We start from the raw sequence: 14,258 nt of genomic DNA, 5'->3' as shown, positions 1-14,258 counted from the left end.
TACAGAACTCACAGATGAAAGCCTGACAAGATTTTCCACAAAATTTCTTTGGAAAAAGGAACAAGGTTTGGCCAAATCATCTCCTTTTCAACATGCCTTCACTTGTTGAAAATCGTAGAATCACAGATAGATTTGGGTTGGAAGGGACTCAAAGATCATCCAGTTCCAAACCCCCAGCTGAGGACAGGGCCACCTTCCACCAGACCAGGCTGCTCAGAGCCCCATCCAGCCTGTCCAGGAACACTTCCAGGGATGGAGCATCCACAGATTCTCTGGACAAACTGTGCCAGGGCCTCATCACCCCTCCTAATATTTAATCTAACCCTACTCTGTCATTCTCCCTTGTCTTGTCACTCCAGCCCCTCCTAAATAGTATTTTTCTGTCTTTCTTGCAGGCTCTTTTAGGTCACCCCAGAGATTTCTATTTTCCAGGCTGAACAATCCCAATTCTCTCAACCTTTTCTCACAGCAGAGCTGCTCCATCCCTCTGATTATCCTGGTTGTCTCCTCTGGGCTGGCTCCAACAGGTCCCTGTCCTTGCTGTGCTGGGGACTCCAGGGCTGGATGCAGCAATCCAGGTGGGGGCTCTCATTCCCATTACATCCAGTAGGTGAAAAATGAATGCCCTTGCATGTCAGTGATGAGGAATCTCAATTGCATACTGAAGCAGCTAGACATTTCAATCCTATGTTGATAAATCTGTTCCTTTGAAAAAATGTGGAACATCAAAAATATCAGTGTGATGCCTCAGTGAACATCCCTTTAGTGAAAACCACAGTAATGGCACAACAACTCTGGTTACAAAAAAAATGGCCTGAAAAAGTCCAGGTACAGACAGTCAAGGTCCTCTTCTGCCTTCACACTCACAAGACTGATTACAGTGGAAGTGGACCCCCACACACCTCAGGGAGTAATTGGCCTTTAGTTTCCAACACCTTTAGGTCGTGTTGTTCTGATGATGAAAGCTTTCCCATTTTGCTGCAACCAGCACCATTTTCTATCTATATAGCTCTTGTGGACATCATGGCATTTTGCTCTGAAGGGAGAAAACTCTATCTGTTTTACTAAAAATGAGGAGAGGAAAAAGAAAAATATTGAATGACAAACTGGCATGCTCAAAGCTATTGGCAGCTACAAATAATATTAATTCTCAGACATCCAGACTACCATGCTCTATCTATTCAATCCATCCCAAGAGCTGCTAGATACCTTGGAGGTTGTACACTAATAAAACAGAAAGAAAGAAAAGAAAGCACTGTGAAAGAAAGAATAAGTTAGTCAGTGTTAAAATAAAGATTGAAATGATTGGTGGCATGGGAAAAGAGGAGTCTGGGCAGCAGCACAAAAGCAAACAGGTACCAGAGAGTAAGAGAAGAAACACCAACAGATAGCAACATAAAGCCTCAATCAGGAACAAAATTTGTTTTGCAAAACCAATCTCATGTAAATCAAGAGCAGACATGTATCAGAATTTAGGTGAGATGTGAGTGTCAGCTTGAATTTACAGGAACTAAGATAGAAAAGTATTTCAAGTTGTGTAATTGTTGTGCTGTTATACCATTGTTTGGCATTCTGGAAGAAAACGTTGAATGGAAAGGCCTTGCCTTAACAGCTCTCTGTTTGCATTTTGCTGGTGCCTTTTTCTCTGGAGTTTTGCATGTACAAATAGCATAACCAACTACTAAATCTGAGCCACAGCTTCATTTTCTACTTTCCCTGGAGTTCAAAAACCAGGACCAGAATATTTTCCTCTGAGATGCTGTTCCACAACCCCAGGCCAGAAGGCTGGCCAATACTTTTAACACCTCCTAAGACCCCCTGTTGTTTGACCAAAGGGCTTGGAAGGCATTTCTGACAGCTGGGGTTGGGCTTAGCACCCTGCAGAGATGTGTACTGGCATCCCAGTGGTGCTGGTGGCTGTGGCAAACCCTTCATTCCCAGGGAATGGTTGGTGCTGTGCCCTCTCTGCTGAGCTGCAGGGCACAGCTGCCCTGGCCTGAAGTCCCATTGCTGTGACCATGGCCAGAGTGGGATGGTTTTTCTCCCTGGTTTTTGAGCTGTGAGCATGTTGGGCTCCTTCCCCTACGACTGAAAAACAGAAAACTTTTCCCCACTGAGAAACAGAAAACAGATGACTGGGTAAAATATTGTGTGGGATATTAATAATGTCATTTCCAGGCTTCTAAGGTTACCAAGACTTCAGTCCTGCAGAGTGTTTATTATGTAACTGCTCCACATTAGTTTATATATACAAACTGGTAGAGGAAAAAAACATTTACATAGGAATGAATAATTATGGTTACATGCAACATGCTGCATCTCAAGGAAAAGAATATTGGCATTCCTGTTTGAAACATCATTTCTAAATTTCAGAATATAAAATAATTTCCAATATCATATGCGTATATATGTGATGTATAAAACATTTGTTGGATAAAAGACATAAATTCTAAAGTTACAGTTTAATTCAGTTTTATGCTATAAGGAAAGAGTCTTTCTGCAGAGGACATTGTGGAATGCATAACTTCAAATGGTAGTAAATTGGACACAAAATTAATAACTTTATCCATGACACTTATGAAAATATCACTCTTCAGAGAATAAGAGGAGAACAGGCCCAGAAATGTGTAGGAAGTTAGTAGTGATCTAAAATGTGTGATGAAAAAATCTATATATATTTCACACTTCTTCCTAATTTTCAGTACCATTCCACATCACAAAGATCTTTTAGACTGTTTTGAATGCCATCTATGTAAAAATTTATCTTCAAATGATGTCTGAATTTTAAACATGCATTATGAGAGGAAAAGATTAGGACACAGAAATATTTATCAATGTCCTAACTTATTTTGAACTGTTTCTGACACCTAAAATGATGAAAGCAAGCTTATTTCACATTTGCAAACTTGAAACAAATAGTTTGACTTGAGGAATTAGATTACTGTTGCCATTGATTTAGAATTCTGAAAAAAACCCATGCCAACAGGTTCTCACTGAAAGTATAGGTTTGATTTGAGGACCTCAGAAAAAAAGGGGAAAAAAATTAAAAAAGCCAGTTGTACTTGTGCTTCCAGGCTTTAGTTGTAGCTGTATTTTTCCTGTACACGTTCTGTTCTTTCACTGCTACCTGTTAAAAAGTAACACAGGTTTGTCCTTTAGCATGGAAACATTCCAGAGGTATCTTTAATGAAGCTAGATGTTAATGAATAAATAAATAAATAATAATAATAATAGATAAATTGAAAAAAAAAGAATACCTGCTGAGGCTGGGTTGCTGGGGATTTTCATGGCAGAGTTCTCCAGCTATTAGCTGTTCTATCACAAAATATGATCCTGCTGCAACCACAAAATTTAACACATTAATAAAACCAACTGATCAATACAGCAGTACCAGCAGTTGGCCATCTGTAAAGTTCAACACTTAATCATAATTAAGATAGGAAAAGCTGACAAAGACAAGTGTAAGAAACCACACAAAAACAATGCAATAGAAGCAACCAAGCACCCTAAAATCATCAATCTGGTCAATTCTGACACTGCTTTCAATTACACCTAAATTAATCTGGAACAAAAATTTATCCCTAATGCATACATTTTCCAATTATCAAATTAATATTTGACTAAAATCAATAAATGCAGCAGTGTTTTAATTATATTAAACCACATGAAACACCCAGTAAGGAAGAGTGTGTGCAAAGATTACTACTTGTGTATCACTCATTAAAAAAAAACTAATGAAATAAAGATAGTGGTGTGTTTTCTTTCCCATGTAACATTGTGCTGCTGTCACAGCAACCCCTGTTGGTTGGTAAGTGGGTGTAAGGAAAACACAGGATTTAGAGTTTTGGATATGATTTCTTTTCCTAGGGCACCAGGTGCTTTAAATGCCACCAGAAGGATGCTCTTGGCAGTGCCATACTGTCCAACATGGCTTGGCATAGATTAGCTCAAAGCTTTTGTGTCTCTGCAGACTTTGATTAAGGGCCAGTGCTAGAACTCCTATGGGCTTTTACTTGATCCAGTGTAGCATAGGGATTTTTTTCTTATCTTTTTTTCTTTTCCTCATTACAGCTGCCAAAAATATGCCAGTTAAGATAATTACATATCAATTTAAATTGGTAATTTAATGGAAAATTTTAAATCAGGATGTAGGGCAGGATTTTACTTCCAACCCTATCCCCCAACACTTTTTGTCTATTGCAGATGATTAGGAGCCCAGTTTCCTTTTTTTGGCTCTCATTGACACCAGAGAGTTTAGAAGTCTCCACAGTTTTGCAGGATTGTCTCTTCAATCTCTTTTAAGCCTGCAAACCTCACCTCAATTTAGTTTCATCTGTTTCACTGACTACCTGTCTTTACGAGTCACAATACATGCAACACCCAAATTATTCATCAAGATATTTGCTCCCTTTTGAGAGGAGAAGTAGAAGAACCCAAGACATTCTGCCTGCCATGGCTCTGCTGCTTCCATTGTTTGTTTCAGGGCTGACACAGCAGCAGCACCATACTGTAAGGGATATAATCTTCCTTTGTTTAGGGTGCAGTGTGTACCGTCATTTACATAATAAAATCCTCACACAAATAACAGATGGTGAAGAGGCACTCATGTTGCCACAAGTTGGAAGCATGATATAGTTCCTTGATGAACTCGTTTCTTTCTCTTTTGCCTACAGATGCCTACCAGCTATTAAACCTTGGGAGTTAGTCAGCTGGTCAGGGGTCTAAAGACAGGCAAAAATCTGTCTGCAGAATTTTCCTGCTTCCAGGAGGAGCAAATGTTGTGCCCTGCTAGAAATGTGCAATCCATTGAAAATGGTTTCCACTACCATGAAAAATAAATAATAGTCTCTCTTTTCAACACTCATCAGGCTGAATTGCTACACTATAGAAGACAGAAAATGTCATTATTCCACTGGGTCTGAGCTCTTTTTTGGAATCCTTTTCTCAGCAGAAGCTTGGGACAGAGAGAGTTATGCTAATGCTGCATATTAGCAATATCAATTCTTGGATGCATTACCATTAATCCTATGTGCAAATTAAGTGCTGGAAAACAAATGTCTGTCACTTGAAATAACAGCCACAGAGGCTGTACACAGTGAAATAAGATCACACCACATTCCCTAATTAGAGAAAATGGATCTGTTTCTGATCCCATTTATACCGATTTTACAATCATGTAATCCATGCTGTTGCTTTGAGTGGAGCTGGTCTGTAAAAAGAATCAGTCCCTGGGATGACAGAGGGTATTTAAACGAGTGGTCATTTAGTTCCTGCTGTTTCAGAGAAGTTTTCTGCATTGCTCATAGGGCTGGACAGAGGTTGGGATGGTGAGAAGGCTGTGGGAACTCCTGAAGGCACACTGTGAAGGCCAGATCCATGCAGGAAAAATGCCCAGGACACGGGATTAGCCATGGGTGGAGATACAGTGGGATTCACTCAGCACCTCAACACACCAAGCTGACCCCATTTCACCCTGTCCCCGTTTGGAAACTCACATGCTTGTAGCCTAAATCAGCAACTCTGAAGCTGCTGTGCAAAGCAGAGATGATACATAAAAAACCTTTACAGTCAAGAAACTCTGCTGTGGCACCCACCTGCTTCCATCCTGCCCTCTGTATTTGTTTCTGCTGCTCAAAAATGACTGGACTCTGCATTTCTGTCTGTCTCATGTCACTGCATTAAAACCTACAGATACAGAAATTTTGTATAATAAAGCTGTTGATCAGGTGCTACTTCTTTTAGGGAGATATACAAGATCTCCACTCTCTAAAAAAATCTAAAAAATCCCAGACCAAAGCAAGCCCAAAATTTAATGTTTGCATCAAAGACTGCACTATGATGGCTTATGAGTTCTTATTCAGACTGTAAACCTGATGAATATATATATTTTTTTAATGTTTGGCTAGCTCTGATTGTCTTGTTTGGGTTTTGTTGTAGGGTTTTTTGGCTGTTGGGGTTGGGGGTTTCATTTTGCTTTTACCACAAGAGCATGTCCCTAAGGCAAGAATATTTTGAATTGACAGTTTTTTATCTAGTGCACCTTAAGGAAGAGTTGCAGGTCTGATTATCCCATGGCATGGAGCCTTGATGTGCAGGCTGCAGAATCCAGGAAGTGTGTGGTTATTTTTCATACATTAATGCAGTAGTATTGACCAGTTAATTTGAAATCACTTGCATCTCATGTCATGGCAAAAAGCAAATGCAGCACATCCGGAGCCACAGATTGACAAGGTTACATAAAGATGTAACAAACAAAATGCAGATAGAATTCCTTCATGTATTTTTGCATCAAAGTCAAATATCAAAGCTGTCCCTCTCTAGAAATGCTTTAGGTGACACCAATGGTGACAGCAGGAACTTTTACTCCTTAAGCAGTTTTCACCTCTGCAGGTTATATTCACAGAATATTACATTCTACTCAGGTAATCCCACTGAAGTGTCTTCAGTTGAGAAGACAGTGTCCCTTCTTATCTTTCTCTGACTTCTCTCCTTCACCACTCCCCAGGGTAAACAAAGACAGAAACCTGAGGATTGAGAAGGAGTGGAAAATGTCTTGGGGTGATTAGGGAATTTGAAATAGGATTTTGATTCATTTCCTCAGGAGAATCTACACCTGACTGACAATAAAAATACATTATTTTCATTTCTGCTTGTTCTATAATTAGAGCTCCATAGACACAGCTATACATCACATACTTCAATTATTACAAATGCAGCTCTTAAGCATAATATTCTTGTAATATTACAAATGTTGGTCAAACAAACAATAGTGGGGCTAGAGTGTAGCTGTAAGACTGTCATATGGATGTGCTTCTCAAGCTATAGCTAACATGCATGTTAGAATTAAATCTCCATCAAATAAAAATAATAGGATTGAATAATTGAAACCAAAACTGACCACCATTCCTGACTGACTAATTTGCATTTCTCCAGTTACAGATAATATGAACATCAACAATTTGTTCATAAATAAATATGTCAAGAAAATTACTTTAATAACATGCATAGAACTTCAAACTAAGGCATTAGAATTATAACCTGAATAGCTGAGAACTGAATTTAGGTGTCTTGTCTTAATATTGACATATATTGACTGCAAAATCAAATATCTATGCACTTTCTGTAAATAAGGTCTCTCTCTCATGCCTGGAGCTAAGATATGCAAAAGAATGATGAGTACAAGCAGAGAACAAGCATATCATGTTAGCTTGATGTTCACTCAGGATTGAAACAGAAGTCAGGATTTAAAGAAAATCATTGCACAAGGAAAGGTATTTAAAACAATGGTAATGAGTCAATTCTAGACAAAAAGGGTCAGTTGTTTTGATAAACATATTTACTTGAAAAGGAGCAGTTTGAGCAGTTGAAAAATTTACCCCCACTCTCACTTTTATTATCCAGAAACAGGTTTAATTATACCTTTCTAATGATATGTTGTATTTCCAGATCTAGACACATAAAAGGAATAAAAATTTACTAAATAAAACCAGCAATAACAAAACACCCCAACCAAAAACCAAAGCAAAGCAAAACAAAAACAATTAAGAAACTCAACTTTCTTTTAAAAGATTATTTGCTTTCATAGAAATTTGCATATTTGCCAGGTCAGTTCACAGCTGGCATTAAAACCTTTCTCCTCTGGAAGAAGGCACTGTCATGCATGGCATGACCATGCCTGTATCTGTCATGTTGACTCTGCTGCTGACAAATCCATAACACTCTACACTGTGTTTCTATTGACCTTTTTTTTTTCCATTTTTATTCTCCTTTTGAGATGTTTCTCTTATTTTTGTCCCCCCTTTTTCCTATTTTTTTCATCTCCACAAACTTGTTTTTCTACTAAATCAATCTAAAAGATTGATTTGTTTTATGCTTTTAAAAGATGCCTTATTATTATCTCCTTTTAAGATTCCTACCTGATGCTGTCTCAGACAAATACAAGCTTCTCGTTTGTCCCAATTTTACTCATTTTTCTAATGTCTTGAATTCAAATTCAGATTTTTTTATCCTCAAAGGGTAGATACTGTCAAAGACCCCTCAACTTCAGCATGTCTATAACATCACAAACTCCAGTATTTTGTAAAAAATTATTTCCATTTTTTCTTAGGTATTGCAAATCCCTGTCTCAGATATCTCTCCTTACAATCAATTATTTCTCCAAAACCTATTTCTTGACAGCTCTAGTCCTGGGTAAGGATTTCCCTTGTCTAAAAGCCTATTTCCTATGCAATGTAACATAGAATAAAACAATTTTAACTGTTACTTTATTGAAAACACAGCTGCACTGATGTGTCTGCTGGAATTTCCTTCCTTTTGACACTGACATATCTCTTATACTTGTACATAGAGTGAAAAGTCTACACTGCCAGTAAAGCATAAATCCAAGAATTCCATACTGGATGCCTTTTTAATTTCCTTTTTATTCTTCAACTTTTGTTGTCCAGAGAGATCAGAAATAGCTCCAAACAGTCATTTTTCACCCTTTCCAAAATCCTTATTCTGGAATAGCTGAGGCAACTCTGTAAGAGCAGGGAGTAGTGTCAGTTCAGAATAAATCATGGCATTTTCCATGTTTATGTATAAAACTTCTTGTAAGCTAATTACAGAACACAAGAATGCAAGTGATGTCAGTGCAGAATAACCTAATACTGGTTTTTGGGCTTTTTTTGGAAGGGGCAGGGTGTCTGACAGTATTTGGAAATATTAAAGGAAAAAAAAAATCTCATTATTATTTAACCTATAAACAGTTCATTTATCTAGTGGAAGTTTAAGCTTGTTGATTTCTACTGCTGCTCTTTTTGAAGTAGCTCATAAGCAGCTCTTCAGCTTTTCCCTTCAGTTATTGAAGGCTCCAGAGAGACACAGGACAATGGGGGGAAGTGCAAGGGCTCTAGAAACTGTGAAAAGCTGTTCCAAATATAGCTCCTTTTTGCTTTGCTATTATCCATCATCACTTATGTCTCAGTAACAGCAATATCCTAACAAAATTAAGTGGTCTTCATGCTAACAAAACTGAGAGCTTATCATGGTACCTAAAGACCACAATAGAATTGAAGACACACCAAGTTTTCCCTTTTTCAGGTTTAAACATATTAGATAGATCACCCATTCAACTCAGACCTTCAGAAACCAGGGTCATAACCTCAGGACCATCACATCTACTTTATTGCCTGTTCATTCTGCTAAATAATTTTTATATCTTCTTTTTTTTGTTTCCAAGTGCTGAGCAATTATTTGAATACTATCATCTCCTCTATCAAATAATTTATAAATCCCTGTTTATATCCCCAATTTTCTATCTCTAAGTGAAACTGTAAATCTATACATGCAGTTTTCTGGGTCATAGCCTTGATTGTTCATGAGATGACAGAGTCCTTTCCTTCATCCTCTTGAAGAAGGAATTTTTCTTTTTTCATGAAACAAAACCCCAGCTGAATAACAGAAAATAAGGTATTCACAGATCTTAAGAACAACAAAAAATTTCATTCCAAGATATGTATTTGCAATTTAACTTTGGATTTCCTGTTAACTAATTCTCATTCACCTTTTTTATTGGTCTCAACTCTCTAATGAAGCAGCAGAATTTGACTGAGACCATTTTCCTTGCTATCTCAATTTACTCCAGCATAATCCCCTGAATGAGTAACTTTACTGAATATGGAGGTATTACTCTTCTCATTTTAAATACAGAGAAATATTAAAAGCCACTAATTCCTACCAACATGCTAAAAATCCTGGATGGCCAGGTTGTCAGTGCACGAGGTGACACAGCTCATTACTCACAGCAATACAACCTGATCATTGCTTGCCTCCAATCCTAACAGACAGTTTCCTTCTTACTTTATTTTTCCTGTAGCACTTTTTTTTTGCAGCATGGGATCAGTTAATATGTGAGGATACATTACTACTGAATATTTGCACATCACTGCTGGTAGAAGGTAAATATTTTCCAAGGAATTTTGGAGACATAGGTCTCTGCAGGCACAAGATGCATAAATTCCCAGCCACATAACCTTCATTCTTTGAATCAGGAAGATGTACTAAGCCTGAAAAACATTAAAAGTAGTACCAAAAGAACAGACAAGTAGGATCACAGGCAGAAGATAGTTACAATATAATTGTGACTTGTCCAAGTAAAATAATCCAACTTTTAGAGATATATTTATCCAACAATTTCACCTGTGGAGGGGAAAAAACAACAACAAAAGAGTCTCAATTTGAGGTCTGCTTATTTATGTACACAAACCTTTATATTCTGGTTCAGACATTTCCTTATCCATAGGTACATTAAGTCCCTGCAGAGTTAAGTCTCCATCAACAGGGCTGATGTGTTCAAATTTCCTCTGTGATGTGCACACAGAGGTACCTTGCTCCAGATGCTCACTGCATATACCTCAACAACTTTCACATTTGTTCCTCATCTTTCCAGTTCAGCTCTGTCTAAAGCACAGCAATACCAAGAAAGAAGCAGCAGAAAAAAGGAGTCTCTGCCTGCCCACTGAATGCTGAAGGCATTCTCTCAGGAGACCAGCATCCAGTCCTGTTCTAGTGAGTGCATGCAGAGGAACAGCTTCAAAGTGGGAAATAGTTACTGCTGGCAGACACTGTCACCCTCTCATAGGAGGTAAAAATGGATCCAGGGAACAAAGTGCTTAAATCTATATCCTTCCTTCTCTACCTGTTGGGTAGTCCATAAGTTGAATCCAAATTAAGAGTCAGGAAAAGACTACTTGTATGTTCTCCCCACACACAGTTACAGAAGCCTGGCTGAAGGAGAGAACTGGAGGCAATGGCTGCTGAGTCCATGCATCTCACAAGAAAACTTAACACTTAGCAGACTCCTGGCATTGTCACTCCAAATCTAAACTGTTGACTAGAGGAGATTTATGGCTCTATTACTCTGTGATTTTTGGCAAGCTGTCTAGAAGTCTTATTGTACAGCAGAGAATCAAACCTTGACATGCAACATTCTGGCCTTGCCAGTTAACTCTGCCTGTCTGAATATTAAACAGTTACATGCTACTGAAATGCAGCTTGCTCCTACCTCCTGTTCAAAACCAAGCACCAGCTTAGTATGGTGAAAATCAGGTGCCTAAGATTGGTTTATATCTCACATGTCGATGACATGTAAATGTATAAATGTATAAAATGTATTTGCTCCAGTGGTAGTAACCCCAGCATACTCTGATCATGAACTTACTTGGGCTGATTGAGGTACTGGGATGCTCACAGGGCAGGTTCCCTGGGACTGCAGGTCATTCTGCAGCAGCTTATCTGCAATGGAGAACCCATATTTCCAGCTAAAAATATCTCCCCCTTGTCCTTTGAAAGGAACAAAGCATATAAACATTACTAAAAGATACAAAATCTTAATCAGATATTTACACACTCTTCATCCAGGTGCCTGCTTTTCAGATATTTACACTAAAGCCTCACCTGACCTATATAAATAATCATAGATATGAAGAGGGTGATTCATCCTTCATCCATGTGCCACACCCCTAGTCCTGACTGAAGACTCAAAATACTCAAGGCTTGGCATGAGTGGTTTAAGAAGGAATGTCCTAAGGAGTACAGGAGCTGATGTAGGCTTATTTTATCTGAGCCTCTGAAGGGATTTGGCCTCTTGGGCAGATTGGAATTACCCTGAGGGATTCAGCACATTCCAGCTGTTAACACCACCTCCATGTGTCCATCCACCTCATCACCATCCTCTGAGACAGGCTGGGACTGGCATCCACACTAATTAGCCATTCCAGCTCTTTGGTCCTCTTTCCACCAGCTGAATTCCCAGGTTTAAACATCCTACACACACATTAGACTAATCTTGCTGCCTCTATGCAAAAATAACTGAAACAGGTATTGGACTCTTTGTAAATACCTAGAAAATACTAAACTGATAGTACCAGCTGAGTACAGCTACAACCCTAATAACTTTGCACATGATAGCAGAAAGAAAAACATTTCTGCATTCCCTCTCCAGAAGCTCTCTAATCCCCAAGAAAAGTAAACATATTTACAAAAAAAGGACAGAGCTTTGCCCCACTGTCTGTGGAGAGACATGACCTATCAAATGAGGCACCAGTCTGGGCACAGGGGCACTCTGGTTTAATTTCCAGCTGTGGCAGGGCTCTAACACACAATCTTAAATAAATTGTGTCTGTGCCTTGGTTTTCTCCACCTGGAAAGGGATTCTATTTTTCCTTGGTTTTATCCTTTAAAGCATTAAGTTCTACAGACATGAGAGGAAGGTATTTCTGTGTTTCACAGCTTTATCTTGACTATTTGAAAATGCATCCTTCCATGCCAGTGGCACTGCTCTTTGGTTGTTTATCATGTACTTTTCCATCATCCAACAACAGATGTGCTTTCTGGATGGTCTTCAAGATTGTTTTACAGAGCACTTGAGACTATTTTGTTTTAATTTTATTTCTTTTGTTGTTATTTTCTTTAAACATTTTAACCTTAGGGATTTGGCTAAGCTACAACTATTAAAAAATTATACAGCAATATGTAGTGTCTGTTTTCCATTTAAGCTAACTTTTGCAAAAGTAAATCTCAAAGGATTGAATATACCTTCTCCACTTTTCTGATTCTTTCCCCGTGAATGCTACTTTCTGTCTGGGCAATGTCTCTTCCCTTTGTAGAATGATTATTAAAGCCAAATGTTGCTTGAAATATGGAATATATTTGCTTTTCTCCTAGAACTGAGAACATAGTGATTTCCTTACTTTCCTGTTTGTCCAAATTCTGTCATCAGGTTTACATAAACAAGTCAGGTAGTCTTTCTTGAGACCAAAAAGATGATGACAGGAAGAAAGCAGAAAAGAATGAAGCTGCAGGAAATAGGACCTTTTGAAAAAAACCCAGTGCATTTCTCTAGTCTCCATTCCAGAGAGGCCCAAACTGCTAAAATAAACTTCATCTATCAAAGGCATGTTTAATCCAGGTCACAGCCTTGTTTTCTTTCCCACCCTCTATCCTTTACTGTTCTTAAAGCCATAGCATTTCAAAAATTATGTATTTTTACATTTAAATATGATCCAGAATCTAGAAAAGCCTGAAAGTGTTGAAGCCAATCTTAACTTGAAAAGGAAAAAAAGCCTGTGATCAACTGTAGCAAAAAAGGATTGCAAAATTGATTTTAAATACTGCCATAAAGCTTTAAAACTGTGCTGGAGTTGCAACTATGCAGTTCCTATTCCATTTTATAGAGGCTTTATATTTGTGTTGTATAAGTTACTCTGAACTTCAGTCTGCATGGTTAATGCCAATATCATAACTTGAAATTTAGTTTACCTCACTCTGGTCACTAACCAATTCCCAAATTCTACAAATCCAGAGCAGCTTCAAATACCAATTTTTTGCAAAGAAATTAAATTCAGTTTCAGAAACAATACCTATCTTTTTCTTGAGTATTAAGCATAGATCCAGAAAGAGATTTAAAATCTGATGTACTTGACATATTTGGTTTACTAGCAGTTTTTGTTCAGTTGAGAACAGAGTAAGAGTCAGCCTGGGAATAGTTAGGTAAACCCAAAAAGCAAGATATTGGCAAGGCAAAAAAAAGACATCACAATTAGTTCAGACACAGACGCAACCTAATAAAAAACTTTGAAAAGCTATAATATAATTATTTACAATTCTCCTTTCATTAAACTGGCATTTTAATGAATATGAATCCATTAAGAAAAAAATTACATCCTCAAACCCCAAAATTTTATGTGAATACATGGAGGCAAATTGCTTTGCTCTCTGAACCTCAGTTCTGGCACTAAATTAACAATTAGTTCAACTAAATTGCTTTCCAAGAGGTAAATTTCAGATACTCTCTCCTTTTTCTTTCATTATTTTGCCTGATGGTTTACATGGCCATGAAAACTTGCTAAAATGAAAATAAGCCAAACTTCCCAGGAGGGCTTTTTCTCTCTGCAGTCTTAGCAACTGAACAAAAACTTCCCTGAGTGTTTCACAAATCAACTGGTGGTTCCTCCCAGCCCTGCACAAACAAGATCCCCATGACCCACCACCATGGGATCATCACTTTGCAGGACAGTTAAAAACTCCCACAACCCCCATATAAACAGCAAGACACACCACTTAACAAAAACCACCTAGCTAGATCTTGGCTGAATGTCACTAACAGAGGTGAGGATAAAAGAAGGTGGCACAACGTGTTATGAGAAAATTCTGCACCAAGTCCCAATTCACACAGACAGGTTTGTGGTTTCAAAGGCATACATATGGCTACAGCCATT

The 14,258-nt window shown here is 38.1% G+C and overlaps 1 protein-coding gene across 1 annotated transcript in view; it reads right to left on the bottom strand.

Annotated features, from left to right (window-relative positions):
* Positions 1 to 1,322: 1,322 nt before the first annotated feature.
* The window catches only part of LOC130252166 (uncharacterized), a 306,913-nt gene continuing 293,977 nt past the window's right edge, over positions 1,323 to 14,258 (bottom strand). Inside the window, exons 6-7 of the transcript XR_008840312.1 lie at positions 3,258 to 3,336; positions 1,323 to 3,127 (exon numbers count right to left, since the gene is read on the bottom strand). The gene's annotated coding sequence lies outside the window, so the exon portion shown is untranslated. The remainder of the gene's footprint in view (positions 3,128 to 3,257; positions 3,337 to 14,258) is intronic.

The sequence above is a fragment of the Oenanthe melanoleuca genome, chromosome 1 (assembly GCF_029582105.1).
Source record: "Oenanthe melanoleuca isolate GR-GAL-2019-014 chromosome 1, OMel1.0, whole genome shotgun sequence".
NCBI classification, from domain to species: Eukaryota; Metazoa; Chordata; class Aves; order Passeriformes; family Muscicapidae; genus Oenanthe; species Oenanthe melanoleuca.
The sequence above is the reverse complement of the archived record's forward strand: the minus strand, read 5'-3'. Positions and strand labels throughout refer to the sequence as shown.